We start from the raw sequence: 15,558 nt of genomic DNA on the forward strand, positions 1-15,558 counted from the left end.
GGACAACTAATGTAGCAGCCATCCCGAAAACCCACCCAACACTAAAATAGTACAACCTACAAGCAGAGACACAGCTGAGCACTCCGAGGACCCAGGGACAAGCTTCCAGAGGAAAGTGATAGGAGTCCAGTGGGAGCTGGCCAACCAGGTGCAGGTGGGGATGGAGACCCTTACAGCCAGCCCAGAGGGACTGCACACGTGCCTTGTGACGGCTAATGAACACACAGCTGCCAAACGAGGCACACACTCTCCACTGCTTGGAGTCCAGCAGTGCCTGAATGACATAGCTGCTGCCATGAAGGCGAGGCCACAACAACTGCCCTCCCAAACTGGCATCAGCATGATTGAGAACAAGCTGGACTCCATGCAGCGTGAAGTGGCCTCCCTCAGGGCAGACATGGCTGCCTACCACCGGGATGTTGCTGCTATCCTGAAAAATCAGCAGCTCCTCTTTGCAGCAGTGATGGCATATGTTGTTCCAAAAATGGCAGCTGCTGGGAATTGGGATTCCACATCTCCATCCACTGAAGTGTGTGTGACCACCTCTGCCTCCCCACCACCATCAATGGCACAGGAGACAGCACCCACATCGGAGGATGAAGATGTGGAACAGATCACCTTTACTCGGAAAAGTACCCGGTAGCACCAGCCTATACCACACTGGCAGTGTTCTCCTTTGTTCTGTGCTTAAGATCATGCCAGTGTTAGCACAGTTGGATATGTGCACTCTTCACCCACCCACTGTTGACCTGTCCGCTATTGTCTCACTTACCAATTTGCAATTATTGTTCCTCCGCACTTATCAGCACTACTACGAAGCATGTCCCATGACATGTCCCTCAACCCTGGATCTGTGTTCTGTTACAAATGTATGAATTTAACACATGGGGTCACTGACCTGGATATTGTAAATATCTCACTACAACACTTCCACTTGTAAATAAACACCTTGTACACAATCAGCATGTTTAGGTCTATTGTGATCCATTGACTCAGCTAAATGATTGTAATGTGTGAATCCATGTCATTGGTCACAGAATATCAGTACAAGAGTGCAGGACTATGGGGGCACAAAGCTACACACAAAGTTCCTAACGTGACAAATGTGTATGCTGGTCTCATCACCTACAAGCAATGCACTTACTATGTCACAAAAGAAGAACACATATATGGTTCCCTCACTATATACAACAGGTATGGCTGTAAAGCATGTCTAGGGCTATATCGTTAGCTGGGAGTACCAGAATAACTCATTGCTGTGATACAGAGGCAGCTAACCTCAGTTGAAGTCTACCTGTCAGTTTTGCAGGACAGAGTTCCAATTGAGGCTGTTGGCAGATGTGCCAAAGTTCTTAACATTCCTACACACGACCCCAACACTGACAGCTGAAGTACCAGACATACCCGTCCAATATAAAGTAAGCATAGTCATCATGAGTGGTGGGTACACTGGATAGCAGATGCATGGACTAGTTGATGTGATGTTGCTGCCAATGTAACAGCTCAGTTGTCAATAGGTGACCCACATGTTAAGAGAGGTATTTGAGGGCAGGACGGAATCTCTATGCCAACCCCCAATTTGCCCTGTGCACTCATGGGAAGACACTGAGACTCAACCATATTACACAAATTTTATGGGAGAATGCAAAAATCTTTATTATAATTTCCAGCGACCTAAAAAAAAAAAAACTATCCTAAGCTAACCTATACTAACTATACTTACTCAGCAACTAAAACTATCTACCCTATGCTAAACACATTAAACACCACACTCTAAACATTGCACCCGCCCTCCTTAAGTTACTAGTTACTAGACACATGCAGGACAACAAATACTAATACTACACATGTACTAAATAATCTTAAACAAATATATATTTTTCTGTACTTTTTTCATTGTAATCTTTTATTTCATTATTTATTTTGATAAAACACATAGATGAGATAGGAATAACCCCCCCCCAACTACACTTATCCAAACTAATCTATAAACCTACACTAACCTAACACTAACCCTCTAAAACCCACCATAAAATATCTGAAAAAGTCACAAGAGAGGGGACTGAACCGGGAGGTTGCAAATCACAATGAAGTTACAGTTTGGCCTTTTTGAGCTTCTTGATGTATTTGAACATCTTCTTGTTGCCTGCAGCTTCCTCCTCCAATCTGTCCAAACGAGTAAGAACGAGAGACATGTCCCTCTGCAGATCCTGCAGCAACTGTGTTAAAATGGCAGTAGGTGGTGTGGGCAGTAGTAGTGCCAGTGTGGTGACTGCTGCAGCCAATGTTGTTGGGGTGGTGCTAGCTGTGCCCCCCTGCACTGCTGAGGAGCCTGAGGCTTGCTGAGCCTTTTTAGGCTGTGTAGGGGCCCCATGTGGGATTGCCCGCCATTCCCCTGTAGCCTGAAGTGGCTACCCATACGTCAGTACCCTGACTCCACTGCCAGGATACTGCCCTCTTCTGGAACTCACGCCTCTCCTCATTTGCCATATTGGCATCTATAATATGAAGACAAGCAAATATCAGTGTCAGCATTGGGTGGAGTCTGTACAGATTACTAGTTTACACTGCTACATCTAATCACACACGCACTCCAACACACATTCCAGAAAAGACAAAGGGCATGATTAATGTAAAGTCAGCGCTGTCTTTGCATCATATTTGTTATGCAAAAGCGACGCAAACTTACATAATATTTCACATTTAGTAAGTTTGCACCGATTTTGCATAAAAAAATAATGCAAAGGTGGCTAACTTTTCATAAATCAGGCCCAAATTTCCTCCTCATCGGTGTCTATTTCCAACCATACATCACCAGTATCATGGCTGTGTAAGTGGGAGGGGGGATGCTGTTGGTAACCATAAGATGGCAGAGCTGATAGGTATACATGCAAGCCTGATCAACATAACTGTCACCTACACTGTGAACATCACATCTACCTAATAATTTGGTATTCCTCTCCTCCTGAGCCTAAGGGGGGATGGCCATGCTATCCATCATCTCAGCAGTCCTGGTCATCCACCAAGCCCTGCCCACTCATACATGGAGTCAAGGAGTGGACTACCTGTTAGGAGGGCTGCCAACTAGGAAGCTGGGATCCATAGGTCAATCACATCTACATTCATGTGTCCAGGTGTAGACACGCATTAATATGTGATCTGCCATGCTGCACACATTGGGCCTTGATCTGCATGCACGCCAATGACATTCCACAAAAGTGAAACATACATGAAGTGCACAAGATGGAGTGCCATGCTAGGGGAAAATTGCCAGCCCAGTCCTCCACCTTCATGACAATACAGGGATGTATCAATTTAAACTCAATATGGTGCACCCCTGTGTTGTCACCTATGCCTGGGCAAATACTGCTTACATACATCAATCCAGGGAGCCTTACCCATGGTGCATAGTTGGCTGCGTTGAGGGGGAGTTTGATTATGTGCAAAGGGACACCTTCCAACACAATAAAGTAACCAACAAAGACGATATACAATAGATGTGTTCTGCCTAATGCATCAGCCATTGAAATATCCCAATCGGAGGATACATAAGAGTATTCATCCTCATTGCACATTGCTAAGCCCTACCCCTTACGGTGTGTGCTGAATTTGGCATGGCTCTGGTGTGAGCAAATCTGTTAATCTGGGACTGGATCTAAATGCAATGGGTGTTGCTGTGGGTGTGCCACAGCACCACCCATTGCAACTTATCACGCTGCCTAAGATATTGAAGTCTTATTACACCTGTGTCAGAGCAAATTTGGCTAACCTCATGCCAGGAGTGGTGTTAGCAGGGTGCAATGAGGAGAAAAGTTGGCATATTCCCTTGTTTCTTGCTCTTTCTATGTGTGCTGCACTCTGCAACACACAGAGTAAGAGCAAATCGCATATGGAGATACTTTTTGTGCGGGAGGGTGTACTGCACAACAACTACCCCCCTCTCAACGCAGCCAACTGTGCACCATGGCACAAAGGTGGCTTTGTTGGGGATTGGCTGCAAAGTTAGCAACAATGCAGGTGACAACATAGGGGTGCACTGTATACAATGAAATACAGCGCATCCCTGTGTTGTGAAAATGAAAGAGTGCACCACTGCCAATTTTCTCACAGCGTTGCACTCTGTCATTCTTAGTTACAAATGGCTGTAAAGTTGGCTTATCAGCACCTTGTACACATGATGCTGAGCATTGCGCACCACGAGCCTCACAAGACTTGATCCTGTGGTGGTGCTTCAGGTTCTTAAAAATGGGCCATGATAACACCATCCAGCCCACTATGATAGTTTATCACATCTAGCATTGTATTCAACACACATAACTCACTCACACCAAACCCTGGATTACTTCACAGGATACACATTCTCACACTTACTGGATGCATCAGGGTCTTCAAACCGCGCCTCTTCACCGATTGTGTAGGGGGCTGGTCCAACTGTGAGACATGAATGGTAAACCCTACTTAGGCCCTCATTACAACCCTGATGTTCAGTGTTAAAGCGGCGGTAATACCGCAAACAGGCCGGCGAAAAAAGAAAATGGAATCATGACCATGGCGGAAACCGCCAACATAGACAGCCACTTTAACACTCCAACCGCCACGCCGGTAGAAACAAACATTGCGGCAGTAACCGCCAACAGACAGGCGGAGGACAATGTCCCACCCACCCTATCACAAGATGCCTATCCGCCACCTTTTCCGGGGGCGGAACCAATGCAAACAAAAACACAGTGGAAATAGTACACAGAAGGGAAAACACTCACCTCTCCACACCCCACGAGGAACCAGGACGCCATGGAGCCCGAATTGAAGATACTGCCGATGCTGGTCTTCCTTCTCTTCTATCAGGAGCACCAAAGACAGCGACGACGACCACGGTGAGTACTGCACCTACAACACAGGGGAGGGGGGAGGGAAAAGAGAGTGACACACACACGCAACACGCAACACCCCCACCCCACCCTCACCCACAACACCATACACACAAATACATGCAGCAACAGTACACATACACCCCCTCACCCCCTGGAAGAACGCAAGGACAAAAGGAAATTATTTGAACAAATGTAATCATGTGAAATCTCATTATCAAAGTTCAAAATCCAGTAAATAAAATTATGTACACCAACTACACAAGTCCGGATAGTGCACCAATCATTGTCTGTGGACCACTGGGCCCAAAATGCATGGGCGAAGCCCACGCTAGATACCTTACTGGAAACGGAGAGAACACTGGAGGGGCATCAGATCGAAATGAAACAGGCACCTCAGGGGGAGCGAGGGCACCTCAGCCAGATGAACGCACGACGCCACTGCTGCACGAGGGGGCTCCATGCCCATTGATGCATCTGGGGAGTGCAAAGCCACAGTCTCTCAAGTCTCTCCAGTGGGTGGTTTGCCCACTGCTTTATCCTGGGGAGTGCAAAGCCACAGTCTCTCAAGTCTCTCCTGTGGGTGGGTTTCCCACTGCTTTATCCAGGGGAGAGCAAAGCCATAGTCTCTCAAGTCTCTCCAGTGGGTGGGTTGCCCACTGCTTTATCCTGGGGAGTATAAAGCCACAGTCTCGCAAGTGGATGTCATTCTCCACTGGTTCTGGAGGGGGCCTGGTGCCCAGAGTGCTTCATTCTGCCTAGGACTGAGGTAGTGGATGTCATTCTCCACTGGTTCTGGAGGGGGCCTGGTGCCCAGAGTGCTTCATCCTGCCAAGGACTGAGGTAGTGGATGTCAGTCTCCACTGGTTCTGGAGGGGGCCTGGTGCCCAGAATGCTTCATCCTGCCAACGACTGAGGTAGTGGATGTATCTCTCCACTGGTTCTGGAGGGGTCCAGGTGCCCAGAGTGCTTCATCCTGCCAAGGACTGAGGTAGTGGATGTATCTCTCCACTGGTTCTGGAGGGGGCCTGGTGCCCAGAGTGCTCCACGTGCAGTGTGGCAGGTACAATGCACTCACCTGGGTGTGCGTGGCACGACATTAGTGAGGTACAGGTAGCATGATACGCCATGGAGGCAGCGACATACCCCACTCTGCTGCGGCTTTGCATTCCACCTGCAGGTGCCAACAGTGATGTCAGTAATGCTTCATGGAAGATGCCCAGGGTCCTGGAACTCACCACCAGCCACGGACGACTGACCAATGGGGATGGTAGGCATGTCAATGGTGGTGCCACTGTCCGAGGATGAAGTGGGACCACTGGCGGTGCTTGCGGCGGTGTCTTTGGTGGCAGTGCTGGCGGTGGTGTCTGTGGCGGTGGTACTGGCGGTGGGGTCTGTGGTGGCGGTGCTGTTGGCGGGGTCTGTGGGGCAGGGCATGTGTCAGCACCTGCTGAGGGAGAAAGCAGGATGTATCCTGCAGCCTCGGACGGCTGCCCACCGGGGAAGAGGCTGGGGACTGTCGCAGCGGCTGGAGACGTGCCGGAGGCGGTGCAGGTGGCGGTTCAGGTGGTGGTGTTCGCCACTGTACAGGTTGGCGTGGATGTGGACAGAAGGTGTGACACTGGTCCCTCAGTCTGTGCCACCATGCCCTCTCCTGACCTGCCCTTCGTTTATGGCCCTTCCCCCACCTTTGATGGTGACGCAGTTGTCTTGCCACTATCCCCTTACGTTTTCGCTGACCCCTTGGTGGCTGGTGGTTTCGGCTTCTCCCTCTGGGATGTGGGCACCTTTTTCACCTTGGTAGGTGGCAGAATGTCCTTGCTCCCGCAACGTGGCACACTCGCAGCCCTGATGGTTGGCGCACTTCATGACTCCGCAGTTGCTGGCACCACTGTGCCTGGGATGTGGTGGCTGAGGTGCTGGGCTGGGACCTGGAAAGCCTGGCCCTAGGGGAAGGACGGGGGAGAGGTGTAGGGAAGAGGTCAATGTTAGCCAGGAAAAGTTTTTTAGACACACTGGGACGGGTAGATGGAGGGGGTTTGGGAGTGGAGGGAGAGGTAGTGGTTGTAGGAGGTGTACATCTGCTGAATTTGGGTGAAGATGCATGGGCTGGAGGCTGTTCTGAGGTGGATGGCTGTTGGGTGGGTGTGTGCCTGCGTTTGTGTACTTTGGGAGGAGGGCTCACAGACACACTGGGAGAGGACACGGGATGTGTGAATGGTAGTTGGGGTGGTGATTGCACGTGAGAGTTGTGTGGTGATGGGCGTGCTGGTGATGGAGGTAGTGGCTGAGGATGTAGTGCAAACAGGTGTGAGTGGAGACGAGACTGGGAGGGAGGAGGGAGATGTGGAGGAGGGGGACATAGTGGAGGGAGTGGATGTTGGTATGAGTGCATGGGTATGTTGCTTGTGTTAGTGCCTGTGGGATGGGTAGTGCTTATGTTTGCCTGAGCCACTCTTGTGTTTTGATGTGTGTGCATGTTGGTCTGATGGTGTGCTTGGGATAGGCTGAGGTACAGGGGATTGGGTCTAGGTGGAGGAGGTTGGCGGGGAGGCTGGACACAGGGACAATGGCTGCCATCAATGATGAGGCCAAAGCCTGAAATGCTCTCTGTTGGGCTGCCTGGCCAGAATGAATGCCCTCCAGGTATGCATTTATTTGTTGCAAATGCCTCTCAACACCCTGGATGGCATTCAGAATGATAGACTGCCCAATAGTGAGGGATCTCAGGAGGTCAATAGCCTCCTCACTGAGGGCAGCAGGGCTGACTGGGGCAGGGCCTGAGGTGCCTGGGGCGAAGGAGATGCCCATCCTCCTGGGTGAGCAGGCACGGGACACACACTGAGGGGCTGCTGGGAGGGCGGTGCTGGTAGGGGGGGTGGCGGCTGCACCTGTTGATGCGGTGGGCACAGAGGGGCCCGCGACCGCAAGGGAGCTCCCATCAGAGGAGGAGTCATTGTCGCAGGTGTCTTCTCCTGGCCCCGTCGTGGAGCTCCCCTCGCCGTATGACCCACTGGTGGCTTCAGACTCCGTAGCTTCACCCTCCAGGGCCAAGTGGGATTCAGCTCTCTCCTGCTCCGGTGCCAATGCTCCTCCGCCTGATGATGCTATTGTACACAAGAACAGGGAGACCACAAAAAGGGGGGGAAGACATAAGAAAGACATGTTCACTGCATGCAACACCACTACCGTTGGCAGACACAACAGACAGTGAGCAGCCCTCTGCAATACGCCATGCACTTATAGTTCCTAGATTTTTCACATGCCCATGGGGTACGAGGCCTAAGCCCAATTGCTGCACACATGGAAGTCACAGGAGCCTGACTAGGTGTAGATGTCTCTTACACTAGTGGGGTTTGGGTGCCCCATAGCCTGCCTCACAAGGGACCTTGCCTACCAAGATCGCCCTGGCCTAGGGGAACCAACTGCCCACCTCCCCCGCTCAAACACCTCGTAATGCGCGCAGAGTCAGCTAAATGAGAGTGTACTCACCCCCTTGTGGCTCCTATGATGCCCCCAACTCTGGATAGGCCACCGCCAGGATCCGGAACATCAGGGGGGTCATGGTGCGACGGGCACCCCTCCCACGTTGGGAGGCCATCCCCAGCTGGGCCTCCTCCGTCTTCTTGGTCTAGCGGCGCAGGTCCTCCCATCTTTTACGGTAGTCAGTGCTCCGTCTGTGGTAGACCCCCTGGGTCCGGACATCCTTGGCGATGGCACGCCAAACAGCCTTCTTCTGGTGGGCGCTGACCTAGAGGAATGGTACAGGGGGAAAGGACATTACTCACCTGTCCGGACCGTCCTACTCATTGCCCACCAGTTCCCACCCACGCCATGACGCACATACACTCACCATCCACACATGTAGGCCTCAGCCCCCCTATGTATCTTCCAGCCACACCACTCAAAGCAGGCATTGCCCATTCAGCATGCTTACAGTGTACTCACCTGTTTGTCTGGAGGACCGTACAGTGCGTGTACTGGGGGAGGACCCCATCCACTAGTTTCTCCAACTCCTCCAAAGTGAAGGCAGGGGCCATTTCCCCAGACACATGAGCCATTGTCGCTTCCGGACACAGGTCACAGCAGCACTTGCAGTGTAGGTCCTCTCCTGTTGAAGGTCAGGTATCAAGTGAGTGAAGAGACAGAAAATGGCGGTCAAGTCCACAACGGTGCGTACCGTCACCGCCGGCGTACATCGTCATTGGCTCCTCGGACGCATAGGGCCCAATGTTAACCAATGCAGAATTGCGTCGCGGTCTTCGACCGCCCACTGCGACGGTGTAGAATGCCAGCGCAGTTACCTCATATCCCCTTGTCCCACCTTACAGGTCAGGCAGCTGCCATTTCAGTGGGCCACATGGCATTAATAATAACTGTGTCACACCTATCTAGACCTGGAATACACACAGTTACAGGCATATTGCGGATTCATAAATTTCAGCAAATTAAATTTTGTGATACCTCAGTGTTGGCTGACTCTCTGCTTGCTGTTCTCCTCCATAGGGTATGTCTGCTGGGGCAGGTGATGAGATGGCGGCATCCTCCGGTGTACAGACCCCTGGTGGACCTGTCGACAATGGAAGAGAGACACATCATAGTCACATACAGACTTGATCGTGCAACAATCCAGGAACTGTGTGCCCAGTTGGAGCCAGACCTGATGTCAGCTATCCGCCATCCCACAGGGATACCCCTTCAAGTGCAGGTCCTGTCAGTACTCCATTTCCTGGCAAGTGGTTCCTTTCAAACAACAGTCACCATTGCATTAGGAATGTCCCAGCCAATGTTCTCTAATGTGTTGTCCAAAGTGTTGTCTGCCCTGCTGAAACACATGCGCAGCTACATTGTGTTCCCTCAGGTGGAGGATTTGCCCACAGTGAAAGGTGACTTCTATGCCCTGGGACATATAAGCAACATCATTGGTGCCATTGATGGTACACATGTGGCATTAATACCCCCACACAGGAGTGAACAGGTGTACAGAAACCGGAAGAGGTACCATTTGATGAATGTGCAGATGGTGTGTTTGGCCTACCAGTGCATCTCCCATGTGAATGCCAAGTTTCCTGGCTCAGTGCATGACGCTTACATTTTGAGGAATAGCAGCATAGCTTATGTGATAGGGCAACTCCAGAGGCACCGTGTGTGGCTAATAGGTGAGGCCAAGGACCCAATACAGTGTGAATAGGTGTCTGGGTATGGGGTTGTCCCTAGGGGTTAGTGTGTGCCTAACAGTTGTCCCTTGATATTTGCAGGTGACTTTGGTTACCCCAGCCTGTCATGGCTACTGACCCCAGTGAGGAATCCCAGGACAAGGGCAGAGGAACGCTACAATGAGGCACATGGGCGAACTACGAGGGTGAACGAACGCACCTTCGGCCTCCTGAAGGCCAGATTCTGGTGCCTCCATATGACAGGTGGTTCCCTATACTACTTACCAAAGAAGGTGTGCCAGATCATCGTGGCCTGCTGTATGCTGCACAACCTGGCTTTGCGACGGCAGGTGCCTTTTCTGCAGGAGGATGGTCAAGCTGGTGGTCTTGTGGCAGCTGTGGAGCCTGTGGACAGTGAAGAAGAGGAAGCAGAAGAAGAGGATATCGACAACCGAAACAACATAATCATGCAATACATCCAGTGAGACACAGATAAGAAGATGTCACTGCCTCCCACATCTCATACCATTGTTGGAGGTAGCATAAGTCTGTCATTTACACTCAGTGTATGGACCCTGACATGTCACTTTGCCTTTCCATTTCACAGATGTGGGTCCCACTTTGTGCAGTCTGCTATATTTCCTTCTGGCCTACAGCTGTGTTACATCAGTATGTGCACAAGTAAATTGACATTGCTATATTCCATGGTTATTGCAATTACACATTTGTGAAAGCACAGACTGACTCCAGATTGTTTTGCGATTGAAGTGTGTTTATTTCTGTGCCAATAAGTGGAGGGGATTGTAAAATGGGCTGGGGGGATGGTGGAGGAATGTCCATGGCAGAGTCTAGTCTATTTGTTTCACAGGTGCATTGTCCAAAGGGGCATAGGAAGTGGAGCAATGGCAGTTTTACGGATGGACAGGGTGACAAAGTGGGACAGAAGGGTGACATTTAGGGGGATCTCATTTCCTGGCGGGGGTCTTGGCAATGTTCTCCGTCTTCTTCCTGGATCTCAGGGACCGTTTGCGGGTGGTTCTCTATCTGCAGGGGGTGGGGTGCTGGTGTCGTGTTCCTGTGGCGGTGCCTCCTGTCCACTAGCACCGGCGGAGGTGAAAGGCTGTTCATCGTCCAGGCTAGTGTCAGAGGCCCCTTGTTGTGCCACTGTGTCCCTCCTGGTGTTGACAAGGTCTTGCAGCACCCCTGCATTGGTGACCAGGGTGTTGTTAATGGACTTCAAGTCCTCCCTGATCCCAAGGTAGTGTTCCTCTTGCAGCCGCTGGGTCTCCTGAAACTTGGCCAGTACCGTTGCCATCTCCTGGGAATGATGGTAAGCTCCCATGATGTTGGAGAGTGCCTCGTGGAGAGTGGGTTCCCTGGGCCTGTCCTTCCCCTGTCGCACAGCAGTCCTAACAGCTTCCCTGTTGTCCTGTGCCTCTGTCCCCTGAACCGTGTGCCCACTGCCACTGCTCCCAGGTCCCTGATTGTCCTGTGTTAGTCGGGTTGCCTGGGTTCTCTGTAGTGGTGGACACACAGCTGATTGACGTGTCCTGGGGACAGAGGGATGGGCCCGCTGGGTGGGTGCTGTGCTGGTGTTTCCTGAGGGGGGAGGCTCTGTGGTGGCTTGTGACTGTGTCAGGGGAACCAACTGTCCTGAGGTCCCTGATGGGCCGGGCTGGTCATCTTGATCCAGTTGTGCAAAGCTGCTGTCATCACTGTGGGTCTCTTCTGTGGGGGGACTGGATATGTCTGGCACCTTCTGTCTGGTGACGTTGGGTAGGGGTCCTGTAGGGGTGTAAAAGCATGATTATTGCATCTGTGTGTGTCATTGTGTGCAATGGGTGAGTGCAGTGCTTGCATGCTTGGCTTGGTCCTTGTGTGATAGTTGGTTTGGGGTCTGTGTGGGTATCTGTACTGGACATGCTTTGGTGATGGGTGTCCATGAATTGGTGTTATATGCAGGGCTTGGTTTTGGGATGTGTGGGTTGTGTTGGTTGGGTATCTGTGGGTTGTTGGGGTGATGGGTGTGAGGGTAAGGGTGGGGTACGTGATGGCATACAGGTAGGGTGGGGGATAAAGTAGTAAAGATTTGCCTTACCAGAGTCCAGTCCTCCTGCTACTCCTGTGAGGCACTCAGGATGCAGTATTGCAAAGACTTGCTCCTCCCATGTTGTTAGAGGTGGGGGTCCACCGGCAGTCCTCTGTACTGCAATCTGGTGTCTAGAGACCACGGAACGCACCTTCCCCCGTAGGTCGTTCCACCTATTCTTGATGTCATCCCTAGTTCTTGGATGCTCTCCCACTGGGTTGACCCTGTCGACAATTCTGCGCCATAGCTCCATCTTCCTTGCAATGGATGTCTGCTGCACCTGTGATCTGAATAGCTGTGGCTCTACCCGGACGATTTCCTCCACCATGACCCTGAGGTCCTCCTCAGAGAACCTGGGGTGTCGTTGAGGTGCCATGATGTGGTGTGGGTGATGTGTGAGATGGTGAGTGTTGTGATGTGTGAGGGGATGTGTTGTTGTGTGTTGTTTGAGGTGCGTGGATGTTGTGTAAGAGATGGTGTTGTGTATCTGTGGATGCTGGTGTTTTTTAAGGTAGTGTCTCTCTCTGGCCTGCTTTCAAATTTCTGGTAGTAAGGGTTTGTGGGTAATGTGGGTGTGTGTTTTATATTGGATTGGGTGCGTGGGTGTGGTGTGTGTATGTGTATCAGGTGTGTGTTTATCGAATTGTCCAATGTGGTTGTGTTTTGTATATGTGTGTGTATTTTGAGCGTGGCGGTGTGTACCGCCAATGGTTTACCGCGGTTGAAAGTCCGCCACGTTGATTTGTGGGTCGTGATAATGTGGGCGTATTCTTGTTGGCATGACGGTGTTGATTTTGTTATCACCAGTTTATCACTGAACTTTGGTGTGGCGGACTTGTGTGGGTGTCAGTATTGGGGCGGATTCCGAGTTGTGGGTCGTAATACCTGTAGCGGAATTCCTCTGCCACAGCGGTATGTTGGTGGTCTTCTGCATGGCGGTAAGTGGGATTTACCGCCAGGGTTGTAATGAGGGCCTGAGTGTCAAATCATAGTCACTGCGAGTGGACAAAAAATGTCAGTGTTAGTTAAGAGGTGTGAGCTTGTCATCCTAGTGGAGATCAGCAACAGACACCACTACGATCACTCAAAGACACATACACTCAGATGAGGTAGAGCCGCAGTCTGAACCCTAGCACTGGGTCCTCCTGTGGTGCTACACCCTGCAACATTTATATGAGGCATTGTCATGCAGCTCTCTGTGGGCATGACACCTCCATCACCAAGTGGACTGTTTGATCATGTATTTTCCATCTGAAGGCCATGCTATGGTTGTTGCAGTGGCAGGACCATTGTCACACCCATGGCATTTCTGCCTGCAACAGATGAAGGAAACAACTACTTCATCATCATAGCTCACAGGCATGCTACTACCCTGGGATTGTGTGGGCATTGCAAGGAGTTGGGGATTTGCATTACACACCCTGCAATGAACAGAGTTAAATGTGTGTGCCATCACAAGGCAGACATTGCTATGGCTGTGGACTCATGTGCAGTTGGTTTACCTACCTGCACATTCACTGCATTGTGACATGTATGTATTGCAAATAGTGGGTGCCCTGCCTTTGTTGCCATTGTACACTAAAATCAATCCAGTGAGGAAGAAATACATGGGTTTAAAAATAGCGCTGAACACAGACACACTTGCTCTCTGGTCAGAGGATGCATCTGTTGTTGCAGGTTATTGAGTGATGTGGCAGAGATGGAGCTGATGCAGTGCAGCCTCATACTGTCAGTGAGGAGTTGTAGGCCAGTGGAACAGACTCTGCACATGTGTGTGGTATAGGGGCAGTAGAGGCTGTCTGTGACAGAACATGAATTGGAACATGGGACTGCCAGTATTCTCTTCCCAATTCATGTTCAATCTCCCTTTCATGGCCTTACCTAATGACACAAAGGGGCGAATAGGTCAACAGTGGTGTAGCACCTGGGACTTGATTAATGAAAAGTGAGCGCCACCTTTGCATCATTTTCCAATGCAAAAGCAACGCTAAATTACAAATCATGTGTTTGATGTTAATATTGTGATGCTTATGTGTCACACAATGATGCAAGGGTGGTGTTAACCTCTCATGAATCCAGCCCCTAGTGCTGCCCCACATGAAGTGTGCCCCTTAGCACACCCTTGGCAACACCATGTGTGAGCAGTATATACAAAACGGTGCCACATGGTGTAAGGGGGAGTTGTGTAGTAAACACATGACACTACCCTCATGCTTTGCAAGACTTACTGCTCAAGTACTTAAGCTAATCCTGCAAGGCACCCAGAGACGCTTCGTAATTGAAGTGCGGCTTTTTTGAATTTCTGCAATGATCATGCGTTGAATATTTCATGACTGATTCCCCCTTAAGGAGGGTAAACCCCCTTTGCAAACATAATGGCTGGGTCAGGGCTCATGTACATGAAATGTTGACAAAGTTGCGCTATGCATGCATTGTGCCACTTTGTTGACACAATCCTGGGAAAAATGGTAGGATGGGGTGCCTTAGCGTTTTATACATGACACAATGCCGGTGCATAGGTGGCACTATGGGCTCAGAAATTAATGCCTTTGTGATGGTTGTGCAGGACATCAGATATCTGACCTGCATTGGTTTCATTGTTGGACATGTGAACCGCAGGCCTGAACTGGCGCAGATACTCTTCATACCAGTTGCATCCAACCTGTTCACAAGCATTGCATGCAGCACTCCAACTTATCTGCTACTGTCATTCAAAAGCAGTACACAGTCAATAGTATGCCAATGGGAGACTTATCAACAGTTCTGCCGATCTCGATTGGTGTGGTAAACACGCCTCAGGTGGTGAAGCACTTTTCCCCAACGCAGCTGCCTGGCCTCTGTCTGGTTGCCGAGGATCACCTGGCCACCCATTTCCAGCATCATTGGCAGGTAGTGTGCAACTAGCCAAATGAAATCTCCCAGCTCATCCGAAGTCATTCTGCTCATCCTCCCCTTGCCAGACATGTCGACAGATGAATGGAGTTCACCACATCAAATTTAGATGCAAAATAAAAGGAAACTTAATCCCACTAACTTAACCCAATTATCCCAACTAATTAACTACCCAGACAGACACCCCACAGTACAATGACAAAACTGGACGATAACTACACAAAACTACAACTTCTTGGGCTAAATGCACACAAAATACAAGGAACACCACAAACTTGCAATCACACTCAGCAATCGACTACCAGATCCAACACACAACTACTCACAGTCACAAAGGAGCAGACTGTAAAGAGAAAGTGAAACTACAACCACTGTACCATGCTTGTAGACAGGATTTCCTATTACATAACTTCCTGATCGTGTGCCTCACAGTTATGCGTGATTTTATTTGACGCAGTAGGATTATGCATAGTTGTATTAGACGCATAACGCACATGCGTCATTTACATTGACGCATGACGGTTATGCATCAATTTCATACAAGGTTGCATTA

This window comes from Pleurodeles waltl, chromosome 6 (genome assembly GCF_031143425.1).
Source record: "Pleurodeles waltl isolate 20211129_DDA chromosome 6, aPleWal1.hap1.20221129, whole genome shotgun sequence".
NCBI classification, from domain to species: Eukaryota; Metazoa; Chordata; class Amphibia; order Caudata; family Salamandridae; genus Pleurodeles; species Pleurodeles waltl.